Here is a 19,643-nt window from a genome sequence, read left to right on the forward strand (position 1 = left end):
ATTTCTATAAAATCCAAGCACCATTACTATTCATGAATTTTTGTTGTTGGATCAGGAAATCATCCTGCCCTAAAACAGAATATTGGTATTTATAATACCTATTAAAATATCTAAACTGAGAAAGGGTGCTTTCATGTGTAGTGAACCACTTTCTTCTTAAGAGAAACAATAGAAAAAAACTCTTCACAATAATGTAAAGCAATATACACAAATTTGTTCATATTTGCTAGTCATTTCCCCTCATATAGCTCATATTAGCTATGATAGCAAGAGTCAATAGAACTGGTGGTAAAATAAGTCACCACATCAATTCATATATTTCAACTTCTATAAGCTAAAGCTTATCTAACAAAACTAGACAAGATAGAATTTAGAATTCTTTTTTATTGCCCAAGTGTAATTGGACACACAAGGAATTTGTTTTGGTGTAAATAGTACATTTGAACTCTCTTTTCAGTTTGTAATAATGGCAGCACTGAGATTTGTATGAAGATAATTTTATCCCCCAAATTCCTTGCATCAAAAAGACCTTTGAAAAATTGTATTGGCTGAGATAAATAATAAGCCCTAATACCTACTGAAAAGGCTTAGTAAATACTGTAGCTATTCTACCTACAGTGGAGGCAACAAATAGACTTATTTACAAAATTATGTGCAGAGGTATTAGATAAAATGAAAGTATGTTAATTGTTATATATATGACTATAGAGTGTAGATTAAGAGTTCTGTGCATATCTCTGTCACTCTTAATATTGCTAATAATAAATTAATAATATAAACTGTTATAACGGATAATGCTTCTGAAAACGTATCTAGAGCTTTTGAAAAATCTGCATTGAAATCTCTATCTTTCTGTGCTGTACTAAGAAATGTTACATTTTAGCCATTCTTTGCTGCTGACTACTTTTTCATGGGTTATAATCACCCTGAACATCAATAATATTGATCATCATACATACCTGAGATAGCTATGCATATATAACTGTTTTGACTTCCTGCCTCCCAGATATTTACAATCAGTTCATCCTTTTTTAAATCTATGATGAAGGTTATTTCTTTTTCCTCAAAGTCAGATGGAAACATTTATAAAGCATTTATTTCAAATGATAGCAAAACATAATGTATCATATCTAGAAATAATAATGATGCATTACTTACTACAAGCAAAATGCATGTACTACTATATTCAGCATTTTAAAGAGCTTTAATATTAATAATACTATAAAGGGTTATGGTGTGAAAAATATTTTCATATTTGTAAATAGTACCTGCTTCTTTGCAGAGCTTCCTCAGTGCTAAACACTGGAGCCATTAATCCAGAAGTGGTGCTTCATTGTACAGATGTTCTAGTCTATTTGAAAAATCAAAGTGAGCTAGTGTGTTTAACCAATGACTTCCATTTAAATCTGTTTGTTTGTTTGTTTAGCATATTTTAGGTTCATGGAAACTTTTGAGGGAAGTATGCTATGTTGAAGACAGCTCTGCAAAAGTGGAACCTACAACCATGGCAAAGGCCAAGGAATCAGTGAGTAGACTGATTCCTTGAAATATCTCTGAAAAAGATGGGAGATTGCCCATATGTGCTCCAGATGGCTGCTTCCCATGAAGAGGCTGTCGAACAGTAATTTTCCATGGCTTTGAGCATTGGAGATGATAAGTTCAACCACTTTGCTTGCAAACATGGCAAAGACCTTTAAAAGATGCTATGTTTACAAGTCTCATTTCCTAATTACTTTTGGAAATCACCTATTAACCATTTTAAAGCTACTAGAGAACTTCAGAATGACAAAATGGAAAAGTCTTCATCTGGTGAGTTTATCTTCAATTTTGAACAAAACAAAAATTAATTATCAGTATAAAAATTTAAATTTAAAGAATTTGACATAAACAACAACCCTCTAAACAAGATTTTAATGTAAGAAAGTTATAAATGGATTAAAGATTGAAATAAATTTTGAATATTGATTTTAACTACAAAATATTGGAATTAACCATAAAAAAATAGCTTTTTATGGGAAACACTTATTTTGGCTATCTTAGTAAACTGTATGTCATAACAAAGGTAAGTGATTATTTTAGAAAATGGACACTAGAGGGAACTAAAAATTCTAAGCAGGAAAAAAAGAAGCCTCTTTATCATAATACTTGCAGAATGACACAAAATATGATCTGCACCCTTACGCCTCTTTTCACTCCTTCTCCCATCAGCAACCACTTACCTTTCTGTAGCAGCCATTTTACTTGCCTGCTGGCCTTGGAGTTGCAACTTCCTATTGACTTCTCCATTGGCTTTTTCCCTGCAAACTTTTCACAAAGTAGAATAGATAGTATAGAATTCTTTATTGGCCAAGTGTGATTGGATACACAAGGAATTTGTCTTGGTGCAAATGCTCTCAGTGTACATAAAAGAAAAGATACAGTACCAAGAGTCAAGAATCATAAGGTACAACACTTAATAATAGTCGTAGGGTACAATAAGCAATCAAATCATACTAGGAAACAGTCAATATAAATCGTAAGGATACAAGTGACAAAGTTACAGTCATAGAGTCACAAGTGGGAGGGGATGGGCGATAAGGAGTGATGAGAAGATTAATAGTGCAGACTTTGTAAATAGTTGGACAGTGTTGAGGGAATTATTTGTTTAACAGAGTAATGGCACTCAGGGAATAACTTTTCTTGTGTCTAGTTGTTCTGGTGTGCAGTGCTCTATAGCATCATTTTGAGGGTAGGAGTTGAAACAGTTTATGTCCAGGATGTGAGGGGTGTGTTAATATTTTCACAGCCTTTCTTTTGACTTGTGCAGTATACAGGTCCTCAATGGAAGGCAGGTTGGTAGTAATTGTTTTTTCTGCAGTCCTAATTACTCTCTGGAGTCAATGGGAAAGCAGGCAAGAATGGGAGGGAGGGAGAGAGGGAGGGGAAGGAAAGAAGCCAGAGGTGACTCTTGCTGCTTTTTCTTTTTTTGCCCACTTTTGATTACATAAGGAAACATTTTTGAAATGACCCAACAGGACTGTCTAGTGATTTCCCAAAATCACAAAGCAACTGCTTTTGAATGATTGCCATGCAACTTTCCAAAACTAATCTTCAAAGAGTTATTGTTTAAGACCACACATTCACATTTTTCTCATAGTCAAGAATATCTGTAAAAAACAATTAATCACTCTCTCCGATATGCATGTAGTCAGGCAGGGCTAGACAAATGTAACTAAGTGCTTTGCATTATGGATTTAGACACCTGTCAAGCTGCCTGACTAATAAGTTGCAGGCATAGAGATGCATAGTGTCTTCAGCTGAGGAATTTCTCTATAGGGATGAGAAAGGGGTATGTAATAAAGAAATGTCATATAGAAAAAAGACTACCTTAAAACCATACTTTACATACTTATTAATAATTTATTTGTTTGTTATAACTTTGATGTATTGATGTTCATAACTTGTATTGCATTGTGTCAAATTAAAAGTTCATGTGAAGTATATTCACACTAACATTACTAAATATAAATTTAATGTAGTTAAATATGTAGCTAAACAGAAAATATTATTACTTAGATGGTTATTTCTAAATTTGGGCAAAATTTTAATAATTTGAGATTTTGCACAGGGAATCTGGGTGGAAAATATAATTCTTGACTTAAAAAACAGAAATTTCAAGTTAAAATGTTAAATTTCAATTGGTTTTCCTTTTATAATGAAAATCTATCTGAATTAGTTATAGATTGTATTTATGAACCATAGGCCAGACTGATATTTGTCACATGATTTCATTTTGTTTCAAAAGCCAACAAAGTTTAAAAAGAAGTGTGTTGAGGTAATTCCCTGTTAGGAGAATGAGTGCATATAGGGAGACGTATTTGAGAGAAGTGTTTGAATAATGTGTGTACACAGCACACAGATACACTGTACAGTAAATGTAGGTTTTTACTTCCAGAAACTTTTAAGCAAAATTCAAGATAAGCAGTCCAAAGTAATTCACAGGTTAAATCAGTCAGTTTTCAGTCCAGAGATAATCCAATAACAAAGTCCAGTGTCAAAAACAGTTCCGTATCAGACTTACATCAAATCCAAGAATAACAGTCAATACAGGAAAGAATGGAGGAACGGCAAAACTTTCCAACAGAAGGAAACAGAGACTCACTCACTTCTGAGACAAAGACTAAGACTAAACAACCCAGGTTTCTGGCTCCATCTTATGGCCATTTGAGAAACCACACCCAATTACATTTTTTGCATTTTCTTAAAGAGACAGTATTAAAATGTCTATCCTGGTTTATATATTTCCAACCCAAATAGCTGTTCGGTGACTTACATTCTTAACAAAGTGTTTATATGTTCTATTGCATGAATTGTACTACCGAAATTACATTATATAAATCCCTTTTTAGTCATAATTTAAAGCTAAGAATGATTACTAGGGCTGTTTAAATTTTGAGGGAATACTTCAATTCAATCAATCAAATTCTCCATTGAAATGGAGTCATAAATCATAGGGTGAACTTACTTTCAATCACAAATCAAATTAGAAGCTTCAGAACACTTTCAAAACTTGGGGCATGCTTCAAAGAGCTGATAATTTTTATTCTGTTTTTGGGATTGTTATTAGTAATTTCCCCACTACTGACTTTAATGTCTTAATAGCAAAGACAAATCCTGTCTTTATAACAGTTATCAGCAGCACATAGCTAGCTGGATGACTGTAGAAGTCACTACTGTTAAGTCACTAATAGGAAAATCGCCTCAGACAAGTGGAATGCTGTTATCTCTCTTCAATATATGGGGAATATTATTCAAATATCTGGATACATTTTTTCACATTGTATAATTATTTAATACTAGAACTAGCGATGATAATACCATCACAGAAATCCTTCCTTCCTTTTCCTTTTTTCTTGATCTCTAGGAAATACATTCCTTTATTACAGGAATGAACTCTTTTTCTTATTTGAAGTAAAAACATGAAATGCCTCTCAACCACATGATAGCCAAAAGTTTACCTAAACTTTACCAAAGGATGATAGCCAAAAGTTTACCTAAACAGTACTGGTGTTGAAATATAGTAATTTCTTCCAAATATCTCTTGATTTTAAGCTAACACAAAATATTTTAAGGAATATGACTGACAGCTCCGATAAAGAATCAGTGCTTAAGTACTACCTAGCTCTTGCTTCAACTACATAAAGTGTACATTTCTTGTAGTGTGTTGGTAGGCTGCTTTTTAAATTTTATATTAGATTTTGTATTATGGTCAGGGACAAATTTCAAGGAGGGTCTAACAATGTTTTTGGTAACTCAGAAAGAATGAAAAATACTGTATTTGTTGTAGCATTTATGATTTTATTTTGCATGGTTTCTCAAAGAACAAAACAATAAATCACTGTTATACATGGATTCACAGTAGACACTCAAGTTAGACCTTTAGTGATTTACTGATTCTTTATTTCACACTTCAACAGAAAATATTGCATTTTCTGAAAGACTAATAAAATAAAGATAGAATATTAAGAACCACATGAAAAAGTTATTGAAAAGTGCCAATTTAAGGGCTAGAACTCCTTCTGAGTTAAATAATTGGATTATTGCAACCCAGCATGCAGAAAGTACACTTATGAAATAAACATCTGAAAATGACTTAGTTATATTTATCATGACTTAATCTAAACTAAATTGCAAATTCAAAAAAATATGTTTGGTATTTTTGTTATGTTAATAAAGTATAATTCCCCTCTGCTACTCATTTACTGAGAAAGATATGATGCTTTACTGGTTAAGACTCTGGGCTTGTTGGCTGAAAATTTGACAGTCCTGGTTTGAGACCTGGCATTGTGGATTGCCCCAGCTCCTACAAACCTATCAGTTAGAAAGCATTCAAATGTGAGTAGATAAATAGGTACCACTTTGGGGAGAAGGTAACAGTGCACTTCAGCATATAGTCATGCTGGCCACATGAACATGGAAAGCATCTTGAAAAGAACATGGAAAGCAAAGAAAAGAAGTTGAGCACTGTCCATCATGACTGGACACAGGAAACCTTTACCTTTACCTTTACTGATTTAAAACATACAGACACACACAGACATATGTGCAAAATTTGTAAGCTATACTTATTTCTTCCAAAAAAAATCTATTAATTTTATACCCACTAATAAAAAAGAGACAGTCCTATTTATTATTATCATTTGTTATTTATTAAATTTATTTGCTGTTTATTTTACTGTAGGGCTGTGCTAGATGGCTTACAATAATAAAAAGGAAGGAAAATGAATAGAGTGTAAACATAACAGAAGTAAAATAATAGAACAATAAAATAAACAATGACAAAGAAACACAATGAGAATAATTTGATAAGCAAAAAGATAGATGGGTGGAGAGTGGAGACCAGTGGGTTGTAGGTGGAGTCTACCATCAATTTAGCAGCCATGTCCAACATGGAATTCCCCCATCTGCTCCCCAGGCCAACCAGCAGAATCAGGTCTTTAGGCTCTTGTCAAAGGAAAGGAGGGTGGGGACAGATCTTACCTTAGAGCAGGGCTATCAAACTTGTGGCCCATGGGCCAGATGCATCATGAGCTGGGCACACTTACCTCAAGTTTAAGTGAAGGAGAAAACAATTGATCATGTCAGTTAAGTGGAATTAAAAAAAATGTTTATTTGCTAATAAAAGGGTTACACCCCAGCTTGGACATCCTTTTATACAATTTTGCCATGAACCAATGAACCAATCACGGAACCACATAACATTGACCAATCATTAGAAGCAACATCATGCATACTTCTTCAGTGGGCATATCACATATCACAAGCATTCCTGAGCAGGAAGGCAGATGATTTATCTCAAAGTGTTATCTCTGCCTGTTAAAATATTTCAACTCTAAGCAACTTGATCAGCCCCTTATCTTTCCTTCCTTATTCCTTGGTGCTAAATAGTATTTTAATATATAATAAACTGTTTATTAATACATTCAAGTGGACTAAGGCTAACTAAATAATTAAAGAAATGCTTATCAATGTGAAATGAGAGAGAGAGAGAGAGAGAGAGAGAGAGAGAGAGAGAGAATGCCTTTAAGTCAGTATCAACTCTGCAGTTTTCTTGGCAAGATTTCTAAGTGGTTTTCCATTGCTTCCTTCTTTCGGTTGAGAGATAGTGACTGGTCCAAGGTCATTCAGTTGCTATCCTGCCTAAACTGGCATTCTGCCTAAGCTGGCATCCTGCCTAGAACTCACAGTTTTCTACTTTCTAGCCTGATGTCTTAAGTGCTACACAAAATTGCCTCAAAAATGGACTTGGTCCCATTGTTGTTTCCTTGAAAAGATTTCAGATGCACCCTTCACATCAACTTGTCCTGTTGTCAAACATGTCTCCTCCAGTGTTTTCACGTGTTCACCTAAAATGATGTAATATTGAGATTTCAGGCATGAGATTCTCTCAGGACAATACTTGGGAATGAATGGTCCTCCTTACTTCACACTATAAATTTGCAACCATGAGTTTTTGTCTAGATTCAGTGCCAATGCTGCCTATAATGATAAAATCTGCAATCAAAGCAACCAAAGGAATAAAAGTTTTAGACATTTTATTGGATTACAATTGTTAATCACATTGCAGAAAAAATGACTTTGCAGTCTTTTTAAATAACCCATATTGAAGAGACATAATATAAAAATAGAGATGAAAAAGACAAAAATGAAGAATGTTTCCATCCATGATAAAAATACTGAACAGAATCTGTATAGTGAGATAGCTCTGCTATTTATCTTCCTTGAAATCTTTAGGATGTTTTATAGTCATCTGAAACCATATTGCCTTAAAAGATTTATTTGAGTCCAGCCAGCATGAACACAAAATCAGCAGCTACAGCCTGAAGAAGACAATTAGGCCTTCCAGGAACTGAACTTAGCTTCTCTAGTATATTGCCTCTGTCTAAGTAAAAACACAACTTTTCCAAGTCCCTGAAGTTGCCTTTTATATCTTGGAATGATTACTGAATTTTATTTGATTGACTAAAACGAGGATCCAATCTGGGTCAGTCACTGGGAGGCTTTGTCTTCTAAGCTTTCAGATTCATGCGGCAGCCTATCTTCAGGCAACTTCTTTGTGTACAAACTCTGTGTACAGAGAAGTTCCCTGAGGATGGGCTCCAGCATGAGTCTGAAAGCTATTCAGAATAACAGAGCTGGAAGGGACCTTGGAGGTCTTCTAGTCCAACCCCCTGACAAAATCTCTGGCGACTGACTCAGGTTGCCTCCTGCAACATCATCCTGGGACATATATATTCACTTTCATATGTGACTAAAGCCGGTTCAAACAAAGAAGAAGGAAAGATTTTCTTCTAAGACGGTCTGAATCTCCAGTTCTGGAAGACATGGTTTGAGGAAATCAAGAATCTTACTGAGCAGACTAGCAAAAACATTGACAAATATCTATTGAAAGATACTTACCAGCTTCCTTGTCCTACTTTTGGAAATTTTATAAGGCTTTATGGCAATCCTAATCACTTGGGATGGTCTGACAGAAAATTACATCAATCCTTTTTGTCTCTCCCCCCATCATGCTATCTGTATCTCTTTCCATCCTTTTTGTCTATTTCCCTATCCTTTCCCTTTCGACATATAAAATCCCATCAATTATATATAGCTAGGTTTTCATGTATGATTTGCAAATGTTAGTTTTCTATAACTCTTTTAAGGGCAGGCTGTTTAATTAATTTATGCTCTGGACATAATATCTTAAATAATAATCACATAAAATATGTTTCAGAAATACCAGGACATGGGTCTTAAGAAATATAGGACAGGAAAGAGGTATATAGAAAAACATTCTTTTAACAAAAGTTAAAAAAAGGAAATACTGTATTGCTTGCTCAGCATGTGAACAAATAAGATAAACTTATATATTAGCATATTGTTAGATGTGTATTACACATAAATAATTTCAAAATATATTCTATTTTTTGAGTCTATAAAATAGATATGCAATATATGATGATTTATGAAAGTCTTTCCCCTTAGCTCACAAAGAGCAGAAGGAAGAGGAGGAGGAAAAACTGAGTGGGAGAGAGAGAAAAGGAGAAAGAGAGAGAGTTCTTTATAGTCTGCTATCTCATGAAGGGATTCATTTCATTAGAAAATTTCTTGCCATGCTTCAATGTCAAGTCTGAGATCTGAGTAAAGCAACTGAAACAGAGAATGATTATGAAGCCAAACAAAGAGTGAATACAGAGTGTTAATAAAAAATACTGAATGAAAAGGCTTTTCCATTAGCAACCATCTTGTCTGTATTCGTGTTTTCTGTATCAAACAAGGAATCTATCAGAAATCTGCTCTGAAAGCTTGGATATATTTTAGTTTTCTCATGAAAAAGAAAAGCAACGTGCTTGGCATAATATGCCATTATTATGGTATAAAGAAGAAGAAACGTACAGATATCTCTTTTAGTGTATGATGCATAAACAATTGTTCCTGTCATTGGTATGTATAGATTCTCTGTTTAACACTCTGTAAAAAATGCATCAGCATTTATATTACAAAAGTAGCTTAGTCTATTTTTGTGATGCACAAGAATGAAAATACTGTAAGACCCTGACTATGTTTTACATTTTTATATTATTTTATAATCTACTTTCAACATTGAACAGCAAGTTCACATTCTCACTGTGCAAAATGATTACCAAATGAAGAGCAAAAAGGGGCTGATAAATTTTGGTGCCTTTTGGCCAGTATGATAGAAGTGAATCAGAGGTTTTAACAAGGCATATTCATAATATTCTATGTAAAATAAGGTCTCCAACCTAAAAAAACATCTTGGAAATAAAAAGAGCATATTAGCATGTTATCTAAGAGTTATATGCATCATACTGACATATTCAGCAAATACAGTGGACTTTGTCTTAGTAAAATTGAGGAAGGAGAACCAACACAAAATGTGAGTGTTATGTCTTTGGGACTGGTTGGAGTTCCCAACCAGGTCCGCTGTTTAGGCGGGAGCATCAGCAGCTCCCATTGGTTGGCTCCGTTTGACAGTCGGCTATAAAAGCCGGCTGTCGAGCAGAGCCAGCCGTTGTTGTTCGCTAGCAGTCTGCCTTGTTAGCTGGCAGACGCGACAACCCTTTATTCCCTTGAATAAAGTCTGTTACTTGTATGCTCTGGTCTAAGCCTCGTCCGTTCCTTCGCTCCACAACACTGGCGACGAGGATGGGATGTGACATACAGGCTAGCCAGAAGCACCCAGAACCAAAAGAGCTGAAACCACGGTGTTGAATCGTAGCTGCCTCGCTCACAGAGAGCTCGAGCTCAAACCGCTGCGATCAGAGCTGAAAGTCACGGCGCTGACAGCCTCAGCCGCCTCGCTCGCAAAAGAGTGCATAATTCAAACCGCTGTCGTTTGAATTCAAATCTCAAGCAAAGCACAGCGCTGTAGCCACAGTCGCCAACGCTCCCCAAGAGAGCGCGAATTTCAACCGTTACCACTGAGCTGAAGTCATTGAAGCTAGTACGGTGCTGTTAGCCACCGCCGCCAACGCGCACTGAGAGCGCGAAATTTAAACTGCCTTCACGAGGCTGAAACTCACAGAGTGAGTCTTGGGCGCTGCAGCCGCAGCCGCCAGCGCTCGAAATAAGCGCAAAAAAATCCAAAGGGCCACGACCACCCAGAGAGACAGCCTATTCTGCCAAGAGACTGAGGGTCCCAAAATGAATGCCAATCCGGCATTCCCACCGTTCAAACCCAGTGAGGAAAAATGGGACTCCTATAAGAACCGCTTCAATCACTTCCTGGATGCCATTGGTCTGGCTGATGCTGCGGAACATAGGAAGAAGTCATACTTCCTAAGCTACTGTGGGGCTGAGGTCTCGACACCACCACGGCGCTCTTCGCACCACGTGAGATCAGAAACGTCCCGTGGAACGAAATACAGGAAACACTCTCTAACCATTATTCCCCAAAACCTTCACAGATCGCAAGGTGTTTCGCGTTCAGGATGAGGAAGCAAGCCGAGGGGAATCCATCAACCAGTACATGGCAGCCCTGAGGACAGCCGCTCTTCAATGCGAGTTCAAGAACTACTTAGACGACATGCTTCTTGACCAACTCGTCTGCGGGGTAAGAGATCAGAGACTCCAACGATGTCTACTGGCCAGGAAAGATCTAAATCTTTCCCAAGCGGTGGAGGAAGCCCTAGCTGCTGAACTGTCCGTCCAGTCAGCAGCTGAGATTCAAGGCACCGCGCCAAAGCCTGGCACTTCCACCGTCCACTCAGAGGAGGTGATGAGCGAAGCTGACCCCTCTGAAATTGCAGATGTCCATCGCCTAAAGCAGCTGAAACAGCCACAGGTAGGAGCGAGACAGAGAAACAGCAGTGGCCCACAACAGGTCCCTTTGTGCCTAACTTGCGGGGGTTCCCATTCCCGGGCATCTTGCAGAGTCAGAAACGCCAGCTGCCTTAACTGCCACAAGAAAGGTCACCTTGCAAGAGTCTGCCAGGCAGCACGCGCTCCTCCCCAGAAGTTTCCCTCATCTCCTAGCCTCCAAAGGCAAGTAGAAGACTGTTACACGTGTTACCACGCCAACCACACGTCCCAAACTCCTAATAAGATTAAACTCTCTCTCTCCCTAGAAGGTAAACCTTGTACCATGGAGGTGGACACTGGTTCAGCGCTCTCAATCATCTCCTGGGATACGCTGAAAAAGATTCAACCCAGACTGACCAGGAAGCAGCTGCAAAAGTGCCACCTCACTCTGAGAGACTATCAAGGCAAGAACATCCCTGTCCTCGGGAAAGGCAAGTTCCTTGTTAAATTCCAAATCTTCAAAGGCCATTTGCCTTTAGTGGTGGTTAATGGTACCCTCCCTAGTCTTCTGGGGTTAGATTGGTTCCCCTCTCTTGGCCTTAATATAACAGGGATTCATGCTGTCTCAACTTCTGATGTAGACACATTGTTCTCTGACTATTCAGATGTTTTCAGTAGCGAGCTGGGTTGCTACAATGGCACACCCATCTCTTTCTCCATAGACCCCCAGGCAGTGCCTGTCCACCTGAAATTCCATAGAGTACCCTTCGCCATCCGCCCCAAATTAGACGCGGAACTAGACAAACTTCTCAAACAAGGAGTAATTGAACCCACAGATTTCGCCAAGTGGGAGACCCCCATTGTCACCCCACTCAAAAAGGACGGTAGTTTGAGAATTTGTGCTGACTACAAGACGACACTTAACCGTTATCTCCAGGTTAGCGCATACCCCGTTCCAGTCATCCAGCACCTATTGCACACTTTCGAACCCGGCACCATTTTTGGCAAACTAGACATGTCACAGGCATATCAACAGTTCCCTGTCGACAGCCACACAGCAGACTTACAAACCATAGTAACGCATAGAGGGGCATTCAGGTGCAAACGCCTCCAATTTGGCGTTAGCGTGGCCCCAGGTATTTTTCAGTCACTAATGGAGAGAATTCTCCAAGGTCTTCCAGGAGTAGTCCCCTACTTTGACGATATTTTGGTCTCAGCCATGGACAGGCCCCAGCTCCTCCAGAGGGTTAGGGCAGTATTGGAGAAGTTTAGACAGCATGGTCTCAAACTCAAACGGGAGAAGTGCACCATCGCCACTAGAAAGGTGGACTTTTTAGGATATAGACTAGACGCCTCAGGCATCCACCCAGTGGAGTCAAAAGTAAAAGCCATCCACGAGGCACCCACACCTACCAATAAAACGGAACTACAAGCCTTCCTGGGTTTATTAAATTTCTACGCTTCATTCTTACCACACAAAGCTTCAGTCGCTGAACCTTTACACAAGTTATTAGATAAAGACACTCCGTGGCACTGGGGCCCCAAAGAATCTCACGCATTTAAAGCGATCAAATCTCTGCTCACCTCTGACGCCGTTTTAATTCAGTTCAACCAACGCCTTCCCTTGGTCTTGGCCACTGACGCATCCCCTTTCGGGATAGGAGCTGTCCTAAGTCACAGACTCCCCAATGGCACCGAGGCACCAATTGCTTTTTTCTCCAGGACCCTTTCCATGACTGAAAGAAACTACAGCCAGATTGATAAGGAGGCTCTGGCTGCAGTAGCGGCAGTCAAAAAATTCCACGAATTCCTTTTTGGCCACCATTTCGAACTCATTACCGACCACAAGCCACTTTTGGGACTTTTATCGGGGGACAGGCAAACTCCACAAGTTCTGTCCCCCAGGATGACTAGATGGACATTGTTCCTGGCGGCCTATTCGTTCAAGCTGGTCTATCGCCCCGGTAAGACTTTAAGCCACGCAGATGCTCTCAGCCGCTGCCCCTTGCCGACCCCAGTTGACGACCCAGCTCCGGTGCACGCGATCTTCGAAGTCAACGAACTTAAGCTACCTGTGACTGCAGATGACATCGCGGCACACTCCAAGAAAGATAAAATAATCGCCCAGGTTCTGGACTGGGTGGGGAGGGGGTGGCTGTAAACAAAGTGTTCAGTTGACTTTGTCCCATTTAAAACACGTCAACAGGAATTATCAAAACTCCAGGGATGCCTGCTGTGAGGTACCAGAGTCGTCATCCCAACCACTCTTCGTGTGCCCATACTGAAGGTACTGCACGAGGGCCATCCAGGTATCGTGCGAATGAAGGCATTGGCTCGCAGTTACGTATGGTGGCCCGGGATGGACGATCAGATCGCAGAGTGGGTAAGCTCCTGTAAACCCTGTCAGGAATCTAGGGCAGCCCCACCAGCAGCCTCACCCACAAAGTGGGAAAGCGCCAATGCCCCATGGTCACGGTTACACATCGACCTGGCCGGGCCTGTGCATGGCAAGACTTTCTTGGTGGTCGTGGATTCGTATTCTAAATGGATAGACGTTGCCTTGCTCCCCACGACCACCACACAGGCAGTTGTCAAAGCCCTGACCCGACTCTTTGTGACTCATGGGCTCCCAGACACGATAGTCTCCGACAACGGGCCGCAGTTCACATCCTGCAAATTTAGCATGTATGTCACGAATCTGGGCATCAGACACGTCCTCACGGCCCCCTTTCACCCTGCTAGTAATGGGATGGTGGAGAGAGCTGTCAGGTCGGCTAAGGAGGCACTAGCCAGATTCGGTCAGGAAAACGGCATTCCAAGTTATCCCGTTTTCTCCTCAGCCAGCATACAACCCCATGCACTAGCACTAACAAATCCCCGGCTGAACTCTTAATGGGGAGACGTTTAAGGACTACTCTTGACAGGCTGCATCCTCATTACTGCCCTGATACCCCTTTGGGCTCTGACAGCCAGGTGCGAGACTTCGCCTTGCAGGACCCAGTCTTTGCAAGGAACTACGCAGGGGATCCATTGTGGGTGCCAGGACAGATCGTGGCAATCACCAGTCCAAGGTCCTACCGGGTACAATTAGAAGACGGTCACGTGTGGCGGAGGCACCTGGACCAACTACGCAGGCGGCGGAATGACCGGACCAGTGGTGAGCCGAATCCACCAGCCAGCCCTCGAGTCCTCGCCCAGGTTCCAGAAGGGAGTTTCCTGAGGGACCAGACATTCCCATTCGAACAGAGTGAACCAAGAACGGACCTAGACTGCCGACCCAAATCTCCATCACATCCACCCAGCAGGAGCACCGACCATCCAGACCGAGACGTTCTGCCGAGCCAGCCTGAACGAGGGGAGACATCTCATTCCCAGGATCCAGTGCCAAACCAAGAGGACACCACGGCAGCCTCGGAGCCGTGCTCCATGGACTCGATGCCCACCAGCAGTTCCCCCGAGCTTCGACGTTCGGGTCGCCAGCGCAGTCCACCATCATACCTCAAAGACTATGCATGCGCCCAGCTAGGGGGGAGGGGTGTTATGTCTTTGGGACTGGTTGGAGTTCCCAACCAGGTCCGCTGTTTAGGCGGGAGCATCAGCAGCTCCCATTGGTTGGCTCCATTTGACAGTCGGCTATAAAAGCCGGCTGTCGAGCAGAGCCAGCCGTTGTTGTTCGCTAGCAGTCTGCCTTGTTAGCTGGCAGACGCGACAACCCTTTATTCCCTTGAATAAAGTCTGTTACTTGTATGCTCTGGTCTAAGCCTCTTCCGTTCCTTCGCTCCACAACAGTGAGTTTCTGTTTTATTATGAGTCACCCAAAAATTATTGTATTATTCAGAAATTGATAAAAAAAATGACCACAGTCCAATCCTTAACCTGATTTTGATTTACAGTTAGTGAAGACTCATTTTTGGTACAAAAAGAAAAATTTTCTCTATATCCTCCTTTAAAAAAAAAAAAAAAGGTTTGCTGTCTTTTTACTGAATTCAAGATTAATAACACCATCTCCAACTGTAGACATTCTTTCTTTAAATGATTAAAGTGATATTAATGTCAGTGGTGATAGTGATAATGATAATATCCCAGCAACTCTAATTTATTTCATTTCTTTTCCCAAGCCCCATTAGATTATAGCCTTACCTTCCATTGTTTATTCTGAGTATCCTTGTGAATTAGACCTTAAATTAAAATTAATCTTTTGGCATTTCTCACAAAGACTAATATTCAAGTAACTAAATTAACATGTCAACAGCTAAAGCTTCAATCTGGACAGCATGAGCCAAGCAACAACATAAATATTTCTGCTTACTAATTCTGTCATTTTTAAATGTTTTATATGCATTCATATGGGGGGTAGAATTAAATAAATTATTGGGTTCAACAGAGAGAATAATAAATAATAGTGACCTATTATTGCATTTAAACTGCTTGGCTATTTTAACTTGTTCAGAACAGTAGCATAAAGCATAATAATAATGGAACTAGAGTGAATAAATTAATCATTTTCAACCTGTTAGCTGTTGTTATTGGGAATATATAGAGATATAGAACATTTACTTTAGATCGTATTTGATTTCATGTAGCCAATTGTTACAAGTAATTTTTAATTATAGCAATGAATACATTTTCATCAAACAGAATTAGTTATATCATTCAGATAAAATAATATTTTAAAAATCATACATGATATTAAGCAATGCCTCCTGCTTTAGGAAAGATTGCTATTAGAGCATAAGATAGAGATTTAAAATGATCCTCTTAGTCACATCTGTTCTCCCAAATTATGAACCAGTTCTTGTCAGGAAATTGTGATCCCATTCAGAAATAAATGATATCTTTCTAGATAAGCAGCCCTCTAATTCCAGAACCAGGCCACGTTGCTGGGATTAAAACTCAACTTTTTAGAACCTACCAGCTTCCAAAATTCATGGACAGAATTTGTTCAGCTCAAGGTCAATAGATAAAATTACCTTGCATAATTTATTCCAGTAATTTCTGCAGGAGAAACTCTACTTCTTTCTCAGCAACATTCCCACAAAAGTAGCCCAGAGGGGGCTATACAAATGTGATAGGTGGATGATTGGTTGGTTGGTTGGATAAACAAATATTCATTTTCTATTTATAAACTAGCTTTTTATTAATGAAGTGGACAAATGAATCAGTTTTACTCTGTGTAAGTTCAATGTTGGGTTTGAAAATAAAACTACTATATGTATTATGCTTTACCCTTTTCTCTTTCATTTTTATTTTTTCTGTCTTTTTGTTTTCTTTCTGTATATTAAGCTATAAAAATTAAATGTAAAATTCTGGGATAACTTTTCCAATAGCACTCACTTGCTTATAGGTTTTTGGGGTTTTTTTTTAATCAATTAGAGTACAAACATTGTTTGCAATAGTCTCAGATTGAATTCAAATACATATTGCCCTTATGAAATTTAAAGTAGAATCATTCTCACTTTTGATTAGTATGCATTTTGAAAATAAGCAAGAGGAACAAATGCAAACCTTAATTTACATCTTTACTTTCAAATGAACATTAATATTTATTAATTTGTGAATTTGTAACTTCTTTCTTAAATTGTAAAATAATGATTTTCTGTATTCAGTAAAGAAAAGGTACCCAGTACCTTATGTTATATTTTCATTACTAAGTACATTTTGCTTAGTTGATAGAAAGCATAGGGAATCTGCTCAACCTAGGTGTCTTTCATTTGTCCTATTCTAGAGTGTTATTCTATCTGGCATATTAGCTCTGCATGGCTTGTCTCAAATGCACATGGGGAACTATAAATCCATCAAAATACAATAAGAGAAGATGATGACACTGCAATTAAAGCTTTAATTTATAAGATAGGATGTATTCTCAGGGAAACTCTTTGTCCTAGAGTGCAGTAATGAAACTTATTTTTATTACCAATGAATAAATGAAGATGACTGCATTTTAAAGTGGAGCCTTTTAAGAAACAAAAACCTTTATGCTTCTGACCACATACTTAAGCCAAAGTTGCTTAAAGCATTATGTTCTCCCTGAACTTTTGTTCTATGCACTTTATGGAATTCGAAGTTGAATACATTTATGTAATTTTATACTATACGACTTCCGGTGACGTCATGACATGGCGAGGTAGAATTCTGCTATGCTCTCCTACTTCGGGCTTTTTGCCAGTGGGCAACTGTTCGAGGTGGGGTTTGATCCTGGCAGGAACACCCAAGTGAGGGAGAACTCTTGGAGCCTAACCGGGGAATTGCAACTCTGGAGGTAAAGAAGGGAGCCCAAAGCCCAGGGCAAAAGAAGCCAGCCTGTTCAGATTGGCTCAAAGATGTGATAGAGCCAATTTGAGAAGGAAGCGAGGAGAAGAGATCAAATTTGAGGCCAGGAAAACATTGGGGGCAAAATTCATGTTGGATTATAAGTAGTAGATAATTTGGAAAGCAATCAGTGTGCGTTTGAAGCTCCAATGTGGAAGGGGGAAAGCAGAAAGTGGTGGCAGAACTGAATTGTTTACCCCCAGCGTTGGATAAAGTGAAACTTACCATTAAATAGGAAAGTGAAAAGGAGAGAAGAGCAATTATCCTCCGTGGAAACTTTTCATTTTTAGCTAAACAAATAAATCGTGGAGAGTACTTTACAGATGGACAAGAATTTTGAAACTTTGAAATTGAATGGAAGAGTGACAGTGCAATTTGCACTGAAAGCCATTGAGACTGGTGATTCCGGGAGGAAAGCAGCTGAAGTGACTGTTAGAACTGAGAACTGAGACTTTAATTTACTATTGGACATAGCTGGAATACCAAGGCAACGACAAGAAAGTAGGAGGCTGTAAATCCTCTTCCCGTCCAATGCATTTCTTTTTTCTCTGTTTTCCCTTTTTTCTCTCTGTCTTTTCCCTCTTAGAACTAATTGGAGTGGTATAGCTTCACCTTATATTTATTTATGGTATATATTTAAGTAATAAGAAAATAAGATTAATTGGTTATTTTGAAATAGGATTTAATCTGAATAAGTGATATTTAACCGTTTTGGAATATATTCTATATCTCCTTTTTCATCTCCCTTTTACACTTATTTGATTGAATATAGACCAATGAATTTAATATATTGATTAATACAATGATAAGTTAATGAATTGTTTCCTCTTTCTCATATCCCCGTTATATTGGATATTGTGATTTATAAAAAGTATTAATGAATTTTGAATTTTTACTGTATATCTAGGGAAATATTAGTTGAAATACAGTAATCAATTTAAAGAAAGTGAATGGGGTTATAATATTGTTATATATTTGAGTATAGTTAAATGATATTTTTTTCTCCTCTGTTAAACAACTTAAGAACTGATGAATTATTGAATTTATTAAGATTAGGCATTGTATAAATACAAAGTCAGGGGAGCACTTAGAGTAATAATAATTAGGGTAGGCTTGGAAGTCTTAATATATTACTACCAATTGATGATAACATCTTTAATCTAATGGTGTTAGGAAATTAGCTTAAGTAGCACAAAATATTAGATAATTGAGAAAATTAAATTGTAAAATATGGATAAGGTTGCAATACAACTTGGGAAAATGTATTTAGGATAGTGGAGAAACAACAAAGAATTATCAAAGATAAGACTAGTACAACTATCACCATTACAAAAACAGGAAGAAAATTGACACCAACAAGAACACCACCTACCCCCACAGTAACACCGACCCAGAAAATGATTGAGGGGATGTTGGCACTAGAAAAATCTACGGCCCAGACCAATACACAAGCAGTCCAAACTACATTACTAACTATTCAAAGCACGATGTTGACAATGCAGGAGTCCATGGCTAAAAACCACATGGAAAGTAAAGCAGAAAGAGAAACAATGAAATAAGAATTAAAAATGAGTTTGGAGAAATGAGAAGCAAAGTTAAGAATCTAGATGGTAAGATAGGCCAAATACAAGAACTGATTAAAATAAATGAAGAGAAAATTAAGGTGTTGTAAAACTAGCTGATCAAATGGAAAAGAAATTGGAAGGCATGGAACAAAAAATTATGGAACAGAACAAAGAGGCAAATGAGACCCTCATTCATTTCGAGATGGATAAGACCTCCTATTATCTCAGATTCAAGAACATAGATGAAGAGAGGGGAGAGAACTTTCTGTTGGTGATGGTGGAGATATCGGCAGAGCTTTTGAATAGAGACAAGAATGAGATGGTGAATGAGTTGGACGATGTATACAGAGTGTACATGAATTACGCGAGATGGCACAGACTCCCCCGAGAAGTGCATATTAGATTTGCAAGGAGGCGAGTGCAAGATATAATTTATAGAGTTACAAGAGATGAAGGAATAAAATATAAAGATAGAGAAGTGAT

The sequence above is a fragment of the Pseudonaja textilis genome, chromosome 7 (assembly GCF_049901715.1).
Source record: "Pseudonaja textilis isolate UNSWEBS1 chromosome 7, rPseTex1.2, whole genome shotgun sequence".
NCBI classification, from domain to species: Eukaryota; Metazoa; Chordata; class Lepidosauria; order Squamata; family Elapidae; genus Pseudonaja; species Pseudonaja textilis.